This window comes from Plutella xylostella, chromosome 12 (assembly GCF_932276165.1).
Source record: "Plutella xylostella chromosome 12, ilPluXylo3.1, whole genome shotgun sequence".
Taxonomy (NCBI): domain Eukaryota; kingdom Metazoa; phylum Arthropoda; class Insecta; order Lepidoptera; family Plutellidae; genus Plutella; species Plutella xylostella.
The window spans coordinates 2,790,438-2,806,845 of NC_063992.1; the positions used below are offsets into that span (position 1 = coordinate 2,790,438).

Consider the following 16,408-nt stretch of genomic DNA (forward strand, 5'->3'; position numbering starts at 1 on the left):
TTCCATATAAATTATTTACGCGCGACTGCAGCGCTGCTGCGGCGCTGCAGTCGCGCATCTTTTAAATTACAAAATTTATATGGATTTTGACAGCAGCGCGACAGTTTGCGACTAATTTGAAGGCGCCCTAAGCGTGGGCGGAGAGCGGTGCGGGGAGCGGGGCGGGGAGCGGTGCGGGGAGCGGGGCGTCGAGCGATTACGGCCTGAGACAGAGTTCCGATGCAGTTACAGCCGGCAAATTGAGTCACGGCTCGCCAACTGCCGCGGCGAATGCGAAATGCTGGACGCTATTCTCGAAGCTAAAGGATTTTGAATGCGTAGGCTGAGAGTTTGGTTTGTGATTGTGATTGCTTGTATATTAAATTTTTTTTTAAATATTTTTTATTCTAAAATATAATGGTGTTTACTGAAGGTGACCACAAATTTATCTGAGAAGTGATTTTAAAATTAATAGGGTGGCAACCGGAACCATAATTATTTAGAGCATAGTAGAAATAATCAGATTTCAAACAGTTTAGGCTTTGGTTTAATTAAAATTAGCAGAGTTTTTTTTTGATAAATACTTTTAACACACTTTATAAATACTTATACCAACTTAACTTCAAATACCAAGCCCACATTTGAAATGAAAAGTCCAATGTGTAAAAAAATTAGATAAATCGTAGCTGGTTTTAGAATAGGCGCCGAGTCTAAGAGACCAAAGCGAGAAGCTTCCTTTGAAACTTAGTCCCAGATCTGAATTGAGTGCTATTGAGTGATTCACGGAATTTAGTTTATCAATAATACTACGTGCAACATCATAATCTTATACAGGGTGTTGCAAAAAGGGTATACTAAGCCAAATCAGCATGAGCAGCATGTTATATCTAAGCCCGAATCTGAAATCAGAGTTTCAAAATACGCTAAAAAAAACATTCTCCATAGTATAAAGTCACGTGACCAACTAAGATTCTATGGTAATTGTTTTGTTTTTTGGCGAATTTTGAAATTCTGATTTCAGTGTTTGCCCTTTTTGCAACACCCTGTATAGAATGCAATGTATCAGTAACGTTCCTCTAGCTAGTTCAATACACCAAAAATACTGAGCACCTTTCATTTTACCAATTCGTCTACCAACCCGCACTAGGCCAACGTGGTGAAATAGGCCTAAAAACCCTCCTTCATTGGAAGGAGATTCGTGCCTCAGCAGTGGGGATTTGATTGGTTGTGATGTGATATGAGACAACGTTAATGAGAACGTCACTATAAAATTCTACCTCAAATTATAATGTTAATGGCACAGAAATGGATTACCCTGACAAAGGTAGTAAAATCTAAGTGGCCTCTCTGTCTTACTTTTACAATAATTCGGTTCAAGTTGTTGATTTTTTGTTTCATACACTGACGAGCAATGAAAAAAAATCCACCTGCCATTGCCGTTTTATATGTCATTGCTCGAAAGTGTAATAACAATACATACATTCCTAAGTAAATATGCCATTTAACACACTCAAGCAAAAAGCCTCTAAAAATGTTAGTATTTATGTAGCTATAGTATGTATGGTTTATTTAGGTATATTATAAGTATAGTTAGGTAATAGGTACACCGCCCTCAAATTTTCTTTACTTTTATTTTCTTTATGTTTAAGGTTGCCTGTAAGAGATCGCTCTTAGCGATAAGGCCGCCTATTGTTCATTGTTCCTAATTTATAAGTTATCTTTGTATGTTTTAATTTGTGGTGTTCAATAAAGATATAATATTCTATTCTATTCTATTCTAAAATTTCAGCACCCACAACACTTAAATTAATATGCCCGAAATTGTTAATTTATGTTAAAATCGGATCCAAACTTAATATGAATATGCCAGTAAAATACGAAGCTTCGCAACATACCTACCTATTGAAATTAATATAACTTTTTATGCGTGGCAATAAATGATTTCTTGGAACACTTTGTGCGCGTATCGATTTCAGATTGGAAGTTGGTAAAAGCAAATAATAAACTTGCGAGAATATGCTAAATGCACGAAATTGACATTTTGCACTCTAGATTAACAACACGTTTGCCATTGTTAAACACACACACACATAAACACACATTCAGTAATTTAATACATAATCTTGTGCAGATAATAATTTTCTCTATCACCCCTTGTATAATTTGGTCCATGACTTACAGGCGATCCTGTATTGTACACTAAGCACCAATACACCCAACGTATGTGTTCACATTTCACTTTTGCGGCAACCCTAATAAAGTAGCGCGCGAGCAAAAAAGGTTGTAAAGAAAGCAGCAATAAGTTTTCGTAACGGCAACCACTCTCGGCGTAATGCCGGGCCCTCACTCGCGCCGGTCGGTTTAATGGAATAAAAACATAAAGGCATTACGGCCGACACCGTTGAGGCTGCGTCAGAGGTACAGTGACAACAGGACACGTACCACTTTGTATTTGCGACTCAAAGTTTCTTCGAATATAGTTTATGTTGCATCGCCGTCAGTTAGCCCCCGTGTGGACCTTAAATGGAATTTGAAGATGGGCCAGGTGGCGATTCTCATTCTTGTGTAACATGCGTGCGCCTGCAGTATCGATAGCCCAATTCAGGCATTTTTAGGCGACTTGGTTTGTAAGTCATTTTTACACGATATGAAGAATGCCCTAGAACTAATTATTGTCTCTTCCGAATAACCCCATAACACGTACAATCCACCTCACGCCACGCTATAGGCATATACATAATATCTGAGGAGGACGAAGAGAACATCCCTCGGAGATGTCTCATAAACAGAAACAGACGAGAGCAACATTACAAAGCTGCCTTAATTAAACATATTAGCTGAAAATTTGAAACTTGTCACCAAAGAGCCTGCGATGTACGTGCGCAATTTACTAATGCATGCCGCCGCCGAGATGTGCCCGGCTTAGTAGTTAGACGCGCGATCAGCGACTCACTTAAAATACACTTAGGTTAGTCAGATAATTATGTGGATAGATGGCATTTCAAATACCCTTATCCGATAACAACTCAGATTTTGTTTAGAATTTTGGTTGGGCTGTGGTTTTGGCTACATTATTTTCGTAGCACATATTCGTAGGCTGTAATGCTACGCGCTACGCTACTTTCGTAGCAGTCATTCGTAGGCTGTATGCTACGCTGCTTTCGTAGCAGTTATTCGTAGACTGTTTAGCATACGCTTCATTAACAATATTTTATTCACAACAGATATTTGTAGGATATATAATAATATTCTATTTGGCATGTGCACGGCTTTACACGTAATTATACATAAATTGCTTCTATATAACATGTTAAAAAATCATTTTTACGTCATCGCAGAAATGCAAGACTATGAATGTAAAATACCATGCACCCTTCTGACACTTACGTGTAGCTACGTATACATATAAGCTCGATACTAGCCCGCTGCCTCTCGCTTCGCAGCCCGCTCCCTAAAGTCAGTGACGGCGCGAGGTTTTTGCTCCGCGCTCATCATATTTGCAGTGTTCATTACAGTTATTAAAACACGCCGCAACTCCCGTGATCAAACTACTCAAATTAATACGCGGCCTGTTTGCCACTCGTACGTACGACTGTACGTGGCTACAGGGTGTTGGTTGGATTAGGATTTTGTGGTGTTTTGTTGGAAATATGTTTATTAGTTGAACAGGCAGAGTGTAGAGATTTAAATCCAAAGGTAAATTTTATAAGGATTGACACCAGGAGCAGTTTTCAGTAGCGGAGATTTAGGGTTGTCAGCTCATTTTTATATAGTTAATAATTGTTATGTTTTGATAAAATACAACTATATACTAAATAAAAAATATATATTATTAATTTACGGGGAGGCCAAATTTCTTACTTCCGTAGAACTATACTTGTAGGTGTTATTATAACTTTAGCTCCCATACCGACACTGCACTAACCCATGTTCCTCTGACGAACATTCTAGTTGGCTAATTACTTCATTGCTTCAGCTAAACATCACACGTTTGTGAAAATTAATTAAAGAAATCTGCGTTTTCTCTTACGATTCTTGAAGCTAATTTGAATTTTCCTAGCGCGCCTTTTGCAAGCTAATTTCTGAACTTCTTTCACTATATTGTGTTATAGTTTTTGTGGTTTCACTGAATGAAAGACTGGCATTTGACGATGTAATTTAATAAATGACCGAACTCCCATTTTTTTTTTAATTTTATGCCATTATCAAGAATCTTATATTTTTCTTAAACTTCTTTTTTATTAAAACTACTCTTTTACGTACCTATTATATTATCATCTATAAAAAAATAAAGGCGTGATTTATATCGGTGTACGAAGTGGTAAATAAGCTAATTTCATCACTATAAGTAATCCAGACGAACATAACGTTTGTATTTTTCTCGGTAGATATACCTCTAGGTAGTAATTTCGTAAGTATCCGTTTCTATTTTATTCCTATCCTGAACGCAACAAAAAGTTGTTGTCAATAATGAGCTTTTGTAGCTGGCTGGACACAAATTGGTAGCAACTCAGTAAGTTAATTATTTGCGATGAGGATAAAACAAACAGATTGTTATTGGATTGAGCTAAAGTTTATATTTGCTTAACTTTACGGCTGACTTAACAAGTACAATCGAGCATGTAATAACAATTTGGTGCCCCGGTGTGTCCAAATTTATAATTTGTGAAATATACAATTATACATGTGTGCGTACAGATATTTATTGCTATTTTACTGATAAAGGTCTCTGTGGCCTTGCGATTTAGCAACCTAAAGTCAACCACCCCAAGTGCCAATTTCTCCATAGTCGGTTAGAGCATAACCAGGTATTAGTGGTTGACTTTTGACACATCTGCCAAGAATTTTATATGGAGATGACGTATAGTTGATGAACCAATGCTTGGTCGGTTAGATAACCGACTATGGAGAAATTGGGGCTAAACGTGAGTGATCTATTACAGCCGTTTTCTTTAGGCGAATGAAATGGAACAAGTCGGCCAGGCCATATTCAGGGCGCTGGTATCTGTGGGCAACTATCTGCGCGCGCTACATCTGGCCTCAAAACTGTCATCGCCGGTTATTTACTGGCGTGTTTCCACTGTAGACGCCACGCTTCCTTTTGTGTTTCCAGCTCAGTCAAACACACACGGCTGGCGCACTCGACTGCGAGCCCTATGCTGCTCGTAACATGAGCTATAATACGGGTGGATGTGGACAGAAAACGTGATATCTGTGAAATATTTGCACGGCCCTCGCATTGTGCAATCTACACTGTCCTAAGGGTGGGTGACGCGTCTTTTGTCCGGATTTTGAGTTACCTGCGCGTGTTTTGAGAGATAATATCAACTCCCTCCTCAGTGAAATATAATATATTTTACAGAGGGTGCTCCTACGGTTACATTTCAAAACGTTTTTTCTTAGCTTCACGGTATGTACGTAAATTATAAGAGGGTTCAAAACAGAAATCGAAAGTACAAAGATTACACAAAGTAACCGTTATTAAAAAATATATACGTACGAATACTGTTGATAATCATTCTATTCAGTAAGCAGCTTATTTAAAAAATAAACCCTCAAAGAAACAAGTAAATATTAGAGTAACCCTCTACAGAGCGAAAAAATTAACATTACTATTGAAAGTCTGAAAGCAATCTAATAGTGGACAACCATTTAAACAGTGTATTAAGAAAATGGGCCAAATTTCCAACAAAGCGAGGACGAGTCGGTATAAGCCTACTAAAATGAAATTCCACGCGCCATGCACGCTTGCCGCACAGCTGCGGTGCAATCTCAAAGACCCCAAGTTCTCTCAAACTCGATGTAGTCGCAGTTACTTGTGAGTTGCCATGTGTTATACAACAGGGACGTACTTCGTAAATATGTAGCATAATACAGTACGTAATTAAGTGACTCAATTGCGCTTTAATTATGTGAGCGAGGACTCATGAGTGTTTTGCCTGATTTTGCATCTTACCTTGAATGAGACTTGTTAGACAAGGGTAGGTTATTAAGTATTAGGTAATTTAGTTGGTTTGTATGGCAAATTAAAATTTAATTTATAATTAGTGTGTCTTCATACCGTATAATTGTCATTATGCAGATAAACACCGAAGACCCAAAGAAGAAATTAAAGTATTTATATGAAGTAAAAGAGATGTCAGGTACCTATATCTATCGCTCTTTCCAGATCCAAAGAAATCGCATACCTAGTTAACTCTCATCAATGCACGTGCACAATCCATCCACATCTCACGGAAACAAGGGGGCTTAAAACTGGTAACGAAGCGCGCGGGGCGCGGGGTGGGGGGGGGCGGCGGTTAATTTTTTGGACTTGGCGGCGGCCAACCGAGCTTGTGCCGAGTAATTGCCGGTCGCCCTTTATAATTTGTCCAAATTACGTAGGACGTTGCCCATAAATTATTCAAGACAAGTCTCCGGGCGGCCGCCGCTCTGTTTTCCACTCGTTTTTGAGTTTCACGTGCTTCTTTGCGAGATTTCACAGTGAGTTATGGGCCGAGATGGGGCTCGGATTTGTGGTTTTCGGGGCCGCATTATTCGGGTGTCCCGCTGGTTTCTTATAAAGCGAGAATGACTCGCAAATGCAGATTCATTTTGATTTCTGCCTAATACAATTTACAAACTAACATTATGTTTTTTCAGGTAAACGCGAATGGATAAGTTAATTTTCTCTTAGTGATCCTTTGTGATCCTTTTAGCGATAGATCGGAGCTTTCAGGCTAAAAGCATTCGCTGCTGTATGAAACGGTAAAGCTTGTTTATGTCTAGTCACTGCATAATTACAGGCCCTGAAAAGTGGCTAAGCCCGGGGCTTTACGCCGAATCCCGTACATTCCAATTCCATTTATGCCCCCGCGTATCCCTCTCGGAATAAAGGCGTGAGTATGCACCATACGTAATCGATAGCCCATCATCAATCACTGGTCAGCGACGCGCTGTGTACGTGTGACAACTGGCACACACACACACGAAGCGAGTGACAAAACACGATCGCTCACACATTCGCGGAAGGGTGAATGTTTGCAACGATTAGGTACCAATTTTATTAATTAGAGATTAAATTTATTTGTTTTCATTTGTTGCTGTCGTTGTCGTCGTATGTATTAATTATAATGATAACTGTTTTTTTAAGAACAGCGAATTTAGATCGTCAATGCGTGCAAAATTTACTATAAAATTTAATTTATATGTTCCTGTTTCATCAGATTTTATTTTTATATCTGTTACATAGACCTGCCTTCAAAACAATGACTGATAGGTATATTGAAAGCACCTGATACTCCATAATGTTGCTGGAATCGTGTAACCGCTACTATCCGTCAATTAGCTGGCAGTTGATAATGAAAATGCGTCGATATATTTCTGAATTTTCATCCAACTGAGAACAAAAACATATTGGCAGGCCATTGGTTACGTTAATTAGTGAGATCTGATGTCGGCTACAACATTCGCCGGTGCAATAGGGCCGCGATGATGGGTGCTACACGATTTAATAGCACTAAAAATATCGGTGCGTTTTGTTCATCATCTAACAATCATCCATTGCAGTATCGCGAACTTCTTTTCACAACAATTTTTGAATTCATAATGTATTGCATTTGACACTAATTACTTCGTAAATGTTACTTCGTTTTCGCGTGGGGCCCCTGGACCTTTGAAATTGCACAATAAGATTTCTTAACAATAACAACCAACTTACTAATTAATTATCACATATATATAACATTCCCTGGTCTTTATCTCTTCACCTCCGCAATCGTCCTTCTTGTCCCGGCCGGGATTGAACCCGCAAATCTGTTGTAAGAAGCGGGTGCGTCTCCGACTGAGCTGCCACCGCTTGTTTCCCTATGAGTTGTCCAGAATTAGCGATTAGTTTGGAAGTAGCCGGCGAGAGTCTCGACAGAGCTATGAATAATTCAGTCAGCCAGAAATGCACTGGGTCCGGCGTCGCTACTAAATATGTGTTTATTGTTCACTTTAGGTGATAGGGAATTCTGATGATTATTGCTAATTCAACACAACAAAAGGATTCTTACGGAAGACTAATAAAAAATGCACATGTATGTATCTTTATGTAACCAAACCGCAAATTTAACTTTGTTTTCCTTATGAAATACAAATTATGTTTTGTTACCTAAATAACTGAGTGCTACATATTTATATAGTACGGAACCCTTAGCGCATTAGACCGACTCAAACATGGCCGGTTTTGTGTGATAAAAAATTAACAACAATTGCTTCATCAACAAAAATTCTGACCATAAATTTTAATAATGATAATAGTAGGATCAACAAAAAATAATTTCCAGCAAAATCGGAAAACGATATCAAAATTCGGCAATATTCAGCCTCTACGTCGTTAATCAATTATCAAGCCGGGAATTTAATAAATATGCTGACGTTACGTACTGGTCTGAAAATTGCGCATGCACTGCTACATAGAGGTTTAACATGACGTAATGCCGTTTTATGATTTCGATGTTAATTAAAAATATTAATCTTCGTGTCTGAAAAAGGCAATAGAATCTGTACTATTACATAAGCTCCCTTTTCAATACGACACTGCTGATACTATGTTTTACAGCGAAAAATATATTTTTATCATTTTTCCCTGCATTGTTTTATACAATATTTTAAAATATACGCGATAACTTTTATCAAAACGCTTTGAAGTTTGATTCCATTAACACGAGTAGCTTTCCCTTAAACAAATACCCCTGCAAGTCAACATTCATTAAACAAAATCGTTCGTTTATTCATATTGATCAGCAAACGTGCCTTCTTGAGAGGGTCCTAAACAAACAGCCGTCGTAAAACGCCTCTATTAGCCTACCAGTTGAGCGGGAAGTGAAAATTGTAGCGGGAAAAATCAATCGCGTAATTGATAAAACGTTCGCATAAGATCCGTGCGATGTTGCCTGAGATTTGCTTAATACGAGTACGGGACGACCCCGCGAAACAAAGAAAGCGTCGGTAGGGCGGGGGAGGTTGGCTAGGGCGGGCGGCCGCGGCAGTACACCCCGAGCCGGCGGCCGCAGCGCTCGCGCCATCTCGAAATTCGAACGCGCCGAATTCGAAACACGAATTGTGAAAGTGGCCAGTATTCAGTATTGACTAAAAAGAAAATAGGTTTCTAAACGTGCTAGCATTTGTTTTTCGAAGACGACAGCTGAGGTATTTGCGCTCGTTTGGATGTCGTGGGTGCACTTGTAGCTCACAGTGTAATATTACGCTCGGAAGCATGCTTACAGATTAGAATGGTAAGTGATATCTTGACGAGACTGTAAGCTCTATCTGTAATTATGTAGGTGCTGTCTCGGCAGTGTTAGCGCCGTTTCTGACGTTTTCAGTGACAATTTTCCGGCACAAGTCCGTTGTAGGTAAACAAAAGAGATTTTATTCCATTATGCTTTGACATAATGGTATGGATGATCGATTGAGATTGACTGGTGCTGTTTGCTTCGTGTCTAGTGTACGGTGTTGTTTTGTTTTGCTGCAATGTTTTACATATTGCAGTAAATATATTGTGGACTATAGTCCATTTACTTGTATTGCTGAAAGATATTAAGGATACAATTTATAATAAAATGAGAATAGTAGATCTGTGCCTTCACCTAACCACAGGATGTTTACTGTTTGATAGTATAAGTACGGTACGACTAGATCAGTATAATACGATAACATATTAAGTACAACGTAAGGTACAACAGGCAGACTTACCTGTCTATTACTAAAATACTACTATGTATAGTTACTATAGTTAATACTATATATTACATAGTGTATTTATGTATAGGTACTATAGCTAATAGAGAATAGTAATTATATTACGTAAATTACAGAATTTTATCTGAATATGCTGAATTGTGATTATGACATTATCTGCTTAACAGAAACTAATTTAAATGAAAGCGTGTTTGATGGCGAATTATTTGATAACCGCTACCATGTTTATCGTAGAGATCGTAGAGACAGCTGCGTTGCATTGTATAAGGATGATGGTGGAGGTATTCTGATTGCAGTCAAAAAAACTTATAATGTTATTAGGCAGACTACATGGGAATCCAATGTTGAAGATATCTGGTTAAGCATCCTTTCTAGTGATCCTGGATCACCATCTATTCACTTGTGTTTATGTTATTTACCCCCAGACATACCAAAGGAGGATCTTATAGGATTTTATTGTAATTGCGAAGATATCATGTTGAAGAACTCTTCGTCCGATGTATTTTTGCTTTTGGGTGATTTTAACACGCCAAACATGAGTTGGACAACTAACGAAATTAATCTATCTCTTACTCCCAGTGATCCTGCTGACAATAAAGCTTGCTGTCTTCTTGAAACTATGAATATGTGTAGTCTTCAGCAATTCAATAGTATACGAAATAAAAACAACCGCCTTTTGGACCTGGTCCTGTCTACACTAACAGATATTAAAGTTTATGGGGCAGATCCAATGACTCGGCTTGACGGTCACCATCCTGCTATAACTTTTGAAATTCCTCAGATAAAAAATTTACCCCCATTATTACCAAATAAATCGAAACGTTATTTGTTCAGTAAATGTAATTACGAAGGGGTAAAAACGTCATTACGTGAGACTGACTGGCAAAACATTCTTTCTTCTTCTGAAGACATAGATGTATGTCTAGATATATTTTATGCAAAACTGTATAGTATAATTAATCAACACACCCCACTGGTTAAAAGCGATGGGACCTCTATTTTTTATTCTTTTTATAAATGACCTTGCTGAAACCTTATCTAACCCATGCCTGCTCTATGCTGATGATCTGAAGGTCTACAAAGTCATTCAAGACGCAAGTGACTGTATTTTGCTACAAAAAGATCTTGATCTGATTGCGAATTGGTGCAGTAATAATTTGATGCAGCTCAATGTTGCTAAATGTTCAGTGATCTCGTTTACGAATAAGCATCATAAAATCCTTTATGATTACAGATTATCAGGTCGAACTCTAGGTCGTGAAACCACTATAAAGGATTTGGGTGTTTATTTCGATGAACGACTTTCATTTAAACCCCATTATCAAAATATAGTTAGCAAATCAAACAGAATATTGGGGTTCGTGCTTAGGTCTACCAAGGAATTTAAAAAACCTTATAGTTCGGTCACTCTCTATTATAGCCTTGTCCGCAGTATTCTGGAATACGGTTGTATCATATGGTCTCCGTTTTACATTGTTCATAGCGATAGCATAGAGAGAGTACAAAGGAGATTTCTCAGGATATTGTCGTACAGGTGTAATCTTGGACGCACCCTATCTAACTATGACCAAAGGTTAAATAAATTTAACATTATGCGTTTGGATGTCCGCAGAAAACAATCTGACCTAATTCATTTATACAAAATCATACACAACATGATAGACTGTCCCGACTTGTTGTCCCTAATCAATTTTAATACCCGCAATAGATGTCGCAAATACCTACCTTTTACCCTGAGGGTGTACATTAACAACACTTCCTATTACAATCCAATAGTCAGAATGTGTAGAGTTTATAATGAAACCATACAATCATTTCCAGACATAGATATTTTTGACTGCCGTAGGTATAAATTCAAAGGATGCTTAACCAAAATCTTTCAAAATAGCACGCCATTATAAATTTAATTTTGTCAATTTGATTATTTATTTTTCAAAATTACTTTTAATTTAATAGAATAGAATAGAATATTGTCAGTATTATTACATTTTTAAATTTTATATCGATTAAAATTTTTAATTAAATTTTAATTGTATCGTAAGTTATAATTATTGAAATATTTTTGTAAATTATTATGTAAAATTGTTTGTAACTATTGAATGAAATTATGAACACTTGATAGATATTATGATAAATTAATTATGTAGCATGTTCCTTATATTAATATGATTATGTGTATGCATGCTTTGGAATGAAATCTAGATCTATGTTCTTAAATGCTTATATTCTTAATTTGTAATGATTTTATTCTGTTTTGTGTACCAAATAAATAAAATAAAAATAAAATAAAAAAATATACACATAATATTTTAAACACAGATTTGTTTGATTTGACCAGCCCCCGTATTTTGAAACTTTTTGAGAGTTAGCAACCGGTGATAATTGGTTTCAACTTAGAGACTTATTAACCGAAAACACCAAAAATCTTAGTGAAAGAAATATGTAAGAAGCCTACCAATATAACCTTACATTCAACATAAACGTTTTTGAAATCAGATAAGTCATTAAAAAGTTATTAATTAATAATGCTCTAACTTGTCAGCCATTTTATACCAACCAACGCCACTCGGAGTTACATAATACGGGGGCAGACCCACACTGTCCATTTTTTCGCTTTAAAAAACCTGCCACGTTAATACAGGTCAGTACAAAATGTATATCAACATTCCGTGTCAAAATTTATGTTTACCAGAGCACGTGTCACGTAATACGAAAATAGTTGTCGGGCCGTGTCACTCTGCATAAATTCAGCGATAAAATCACATAAAGTTTGCATAATAATGTCTCATTAGCTTAGCACGCAATAAATCATTATTTACCAGACCGGGGCAGCCGGTTTATGTAGCTTGTAATACAGGGTGTTCAGAAGCAGAAGCGTGGTGGAACGTATTAGAAAGGCGATTAAAATATTATGTACTCTCTATCTTTCATATTTATTTTTGTGGGTCTGAAAAACGAATGTCGAAATAAAATATATGTTCTTATTTTTTTTTGTTCGGAAAAGTATAATAGATATTAAAGTAAACAGATAATAGATATTAAACAATAATCAGTTAATTAGTACATAAGTACAATTTTTTGTCTTGTTTTGATTTATAGAAGTTTCATCCTCGGTGTTTACCTGTCAAAGAATGACAGCAATAGTTAAAATCGATCGATCTATATTCTAGAGGCCCTTCCAGCAACTGGGATGTATCCTGTGAATAAATCTAAATCTATGATTTAATAAGGCTACTAGGTACATAGGTAGTTAATTTTATTTTTCATGAATTTCATATTTTATTTGAGTATTAATATGCATATTATATCCTGTAACGTTTAATATTTTAACTACTCCTAACTGATAAATTTTATTCAGAGATTAATAATGATATGTACTTACTTATGTTTTTGCAAAATTACAACTCATATCAACATAAGCTCCATCAAAATATTTGTAAGTCGCCAACAATATTGTTACATTTGCCATATCTTTCTAAGCTTGACAGATGTAATTAGTTTTCATGATATCATGGCGCCTTGATCGCCAAACGCTAACAGATTTTCAACTGAACTGTGCACCGGCCAAGTTTATATTTGATATATTACGTTACGAGTTCCATAAATCTGAATGTTGGACTTGGGTGGGTGGAAAGCTGAGTATTTATGTTTAGGAACACAACTTTTCAGTCATATGTATACAGCGAGTGTAGTATAATATCGTTCTGAAACTCAGCTTGCCAAAGTAGCAGGTAACGAATGATCTATCGATTACGCTGGCTGGATTAACACGGCCCTGAAAATAAAATGCTTAAGAGATAGCTACTTACTGAAATCCCAAAAGTACAAACAAATAAATCACAATACCTGTGTAAAATCAACGTTTTCCTACCTCTACTTCTATAGGCACTCTTATTAATGTTGCGTTTTAATGAGGACAAATCCTTAGGGGTCTCGTATCCACAGCTTTTAACAACCCTTGATTGCCTGCAGCTCTTATTGACATCACAGCAAAGTTGTCAATCGAATAACACCGCAGGGTTAAACCTCAGTGAAAATCTTGTGATGAAGTACAGACAGCAATAAAGTGAGTTCACTGCCGAAGTCATAAAGCACAGAACGTAATGACATAAAAAGGTAAAAATGTATTTGTCATAAAATACTTTGTGGCCAACAACCACTATTGGTAGGAAACTATCGGAACAGGTTATGAGTGTTCGATAGTTCGTAAAAATTATGATGGAAAAATCGATGGGAATTGATTAGGTATTTTTTTCTAGGTCGATTAAAGTACGATGTTACATTTTTTTATCAAGTTCACTTAAATATACTTATTTCAGTTTACCCTTTCTAAGATTGTTAAGTAATTCAAACGTCACAAGTATTAGGAAATCGTATTGAGTATCTATATATTTCTATACTTATTTATTTATACTTACTACTTACCAGAATTTTTACGAAGGTTCAAGTCTACAACAAAACCCACCGACCACACTACATTTCGATACCCTATACATGTACATACCTACATTTGCCCAGGTTACACGACACCTGAGTGAAATGTGCACTGGGGACGAATTTACGATTCTACTGAGAGGTCACTCTATATGCCAAAAAACTAAGCTTCGGAGCGTGCGGCGCTAGCCACGGCCCTCGTTGTATTAAAAGTGCCGATTACTCGACAGCTCTCGTTCGTTCGTTTTTTGTCAGTATAGAGTAACCCTCCTGGTTACAAATTATAAACGACGGACACGGTGGTCCACCCCTTGATTCAGTGGCGTTTAATTGATAACATTACCATAGAAATAGCTAACTCGTGGTAACGCATTGTGGAAAATTGCTGCTTTTATTCGGGTATCATTATTGTATTTCTACTAACGCTTCTGGTTGATATGAAAAGTTTGTTGTTGGAAGCCCTGCGGCCCGCAAGTATAGTCTTCACTGGTGATGCTGGATGGTTAAAAAAAGCTGGGAACATAAGTTCTTTGGGGATCACTGGACAAAAGATGTTCACAACACGAAGAAGTATAAACTATTTTTTTCTATTCTAATCAAACTGGAATGCGAAAAGCCGTAACTCTTCCATGTGGAATGATTGACAGTGACTCTGAGTGTATGTTGGTATTCAGGGCGGTGCCAGAGAAGAGATACCTAGTAATCCATCATGCAGGGTACAGCACACCGGCCAGTCAGTAATAACTAGAACTTTCTGTTAAAACGCAAAATATAAAAAAAACACTACATAATAAGTCCTCGCCTACTGGTAAACGTCTTCAAACGCCACACGAAAATTAGGTTGAAGTAAAAGGCACATTCACCAACAAAAATAAAAGAAGGTAATATACTCATAATTTCCACATAATCCTGAGTCAACTATCCAGGAACGATCATGTAGCTGCAAAAGCGATGCCAAAAGATAGACATAGATACTTATCTACGGATTTTAAAAAAATCGGAGTTAAGGTGCAAGCTGAGTTGGGCCTTATCACGTCGCTTAAGAGGTGGATATTGTCTGGCGTTCTTATACATTTATACTGCTACGCTACAGCTTTACTATCAGAGTAGAGCATCAGATTGCAGATTAAACATTTCTTGATTTTTCAGTTTTAGTTTTAATGTTGCCCACTCGCCAGTTGTTTTGTCCGTTATATATTTTAGTTTTTATAAAAAGCTTTAAAAAATCTGTAGATATTCTGTCAAAAAAATTTATACAAAGCATAAAAGTCAGATTTTCAAAATACTTACTAAAAGGGGTTTATTTAATTAAATTTAATCACGTATCAAAATAATGCACGAGTTACTACCGACGCGGAACCCTGAAAAGTTGTAAACAATAAAATAATCGGAATACCTTTTCCGACCGGCCACGGCACAACAAAATTAATAACCCGTTCGCAATACACGGCCATCGATTGTTTTATTTCCCCCCCCCCCCTCCCCATTACGCCTGGGAAATCTACTTTGAAACAAATATCATGAGTTTGTTTTTTGCGCTAACTCGTGCTGTGCTTACTGGCTAGCTTTATTTTATTTTATTCTCTTCTTGTTTCCAGTATTTTATTATGCGGAATTACCGAGTCAATTAATCTTTACGAGGTACTATCGAGGGGTGCACTTCTTGTACTCTTAGATTTAGATCCAATTCTATGCACGCGTGTTTACTAAAACCACATTCTATAATATTAAATTCTAAATAAATTTAGAGCCGTGAAAAAATTAGGGCAAAATTAATTTAACTTTTTATTGGAAGGTTGTTGCACCTGCAGCAGGCTGGACCATAACATAATTACTCGCAGTGCACTCCGATTAAATTCGATCTCGAGCAATTAATCGGGATGTACGCCAATAAAAGTCGGGCCGAGTTATAAATTGATCAATTTGTGGGAACCGATCCAATATATCTTGAGACTCGCGCATCGTAGACTCGGACCGGATCTTTGTCTGAACCTTTTTTATTCGAGAAACTTACATCTGCGGCCGGTTTAATGGCAGGTAAAGGAATCGCTAAAATACGACTCACGATATTTGCTAGTTCTCCAAATAATGTCCCCTTTCTTTCACGAAAATATTGGAATTTCTCAGAAAGGGCTTAATTGTCCGGTAACTTTGTTTCAGTTGCTTCGCTTGTTTGTACAAGTTGCCGACTCCTTCTAATGATTGGCTAAGAATACTTTCCAAACGACATTTTAATCCAGAATTTAATTAAAATACAAGATTAGTTGAA

At 37.0% G+C, this 16,408-nt stretch overlaps 1 protein-coding gene across 8 annotated transcripts in view; it reads left to right on the top strand.

Moving 5' to 3' along the window:
* Positions 1-16,408, top strand: part of LOC105388446 (CUGBP Elav-like family member 1) — a 262,076-nt gene that overhangs the window by 65,313 nt on the left and 180,355 nt on the right. The window contains exon 1 of one of the 8 annotated variants that reach the window (XM_038119478.2): positions 9,223-9,239. The exons of the other annotated variants lie outside the window; for them this stretch is intronic. The gene's annotated coding sequence lies outside the window, so the exon portion shown is untranslated. Of the gene's footprint in view, positions 1-9,222; positions 9,240-16,408 lie in introns of those variants that run through there. 8 annotated transcript variants of the gene reach the window in all.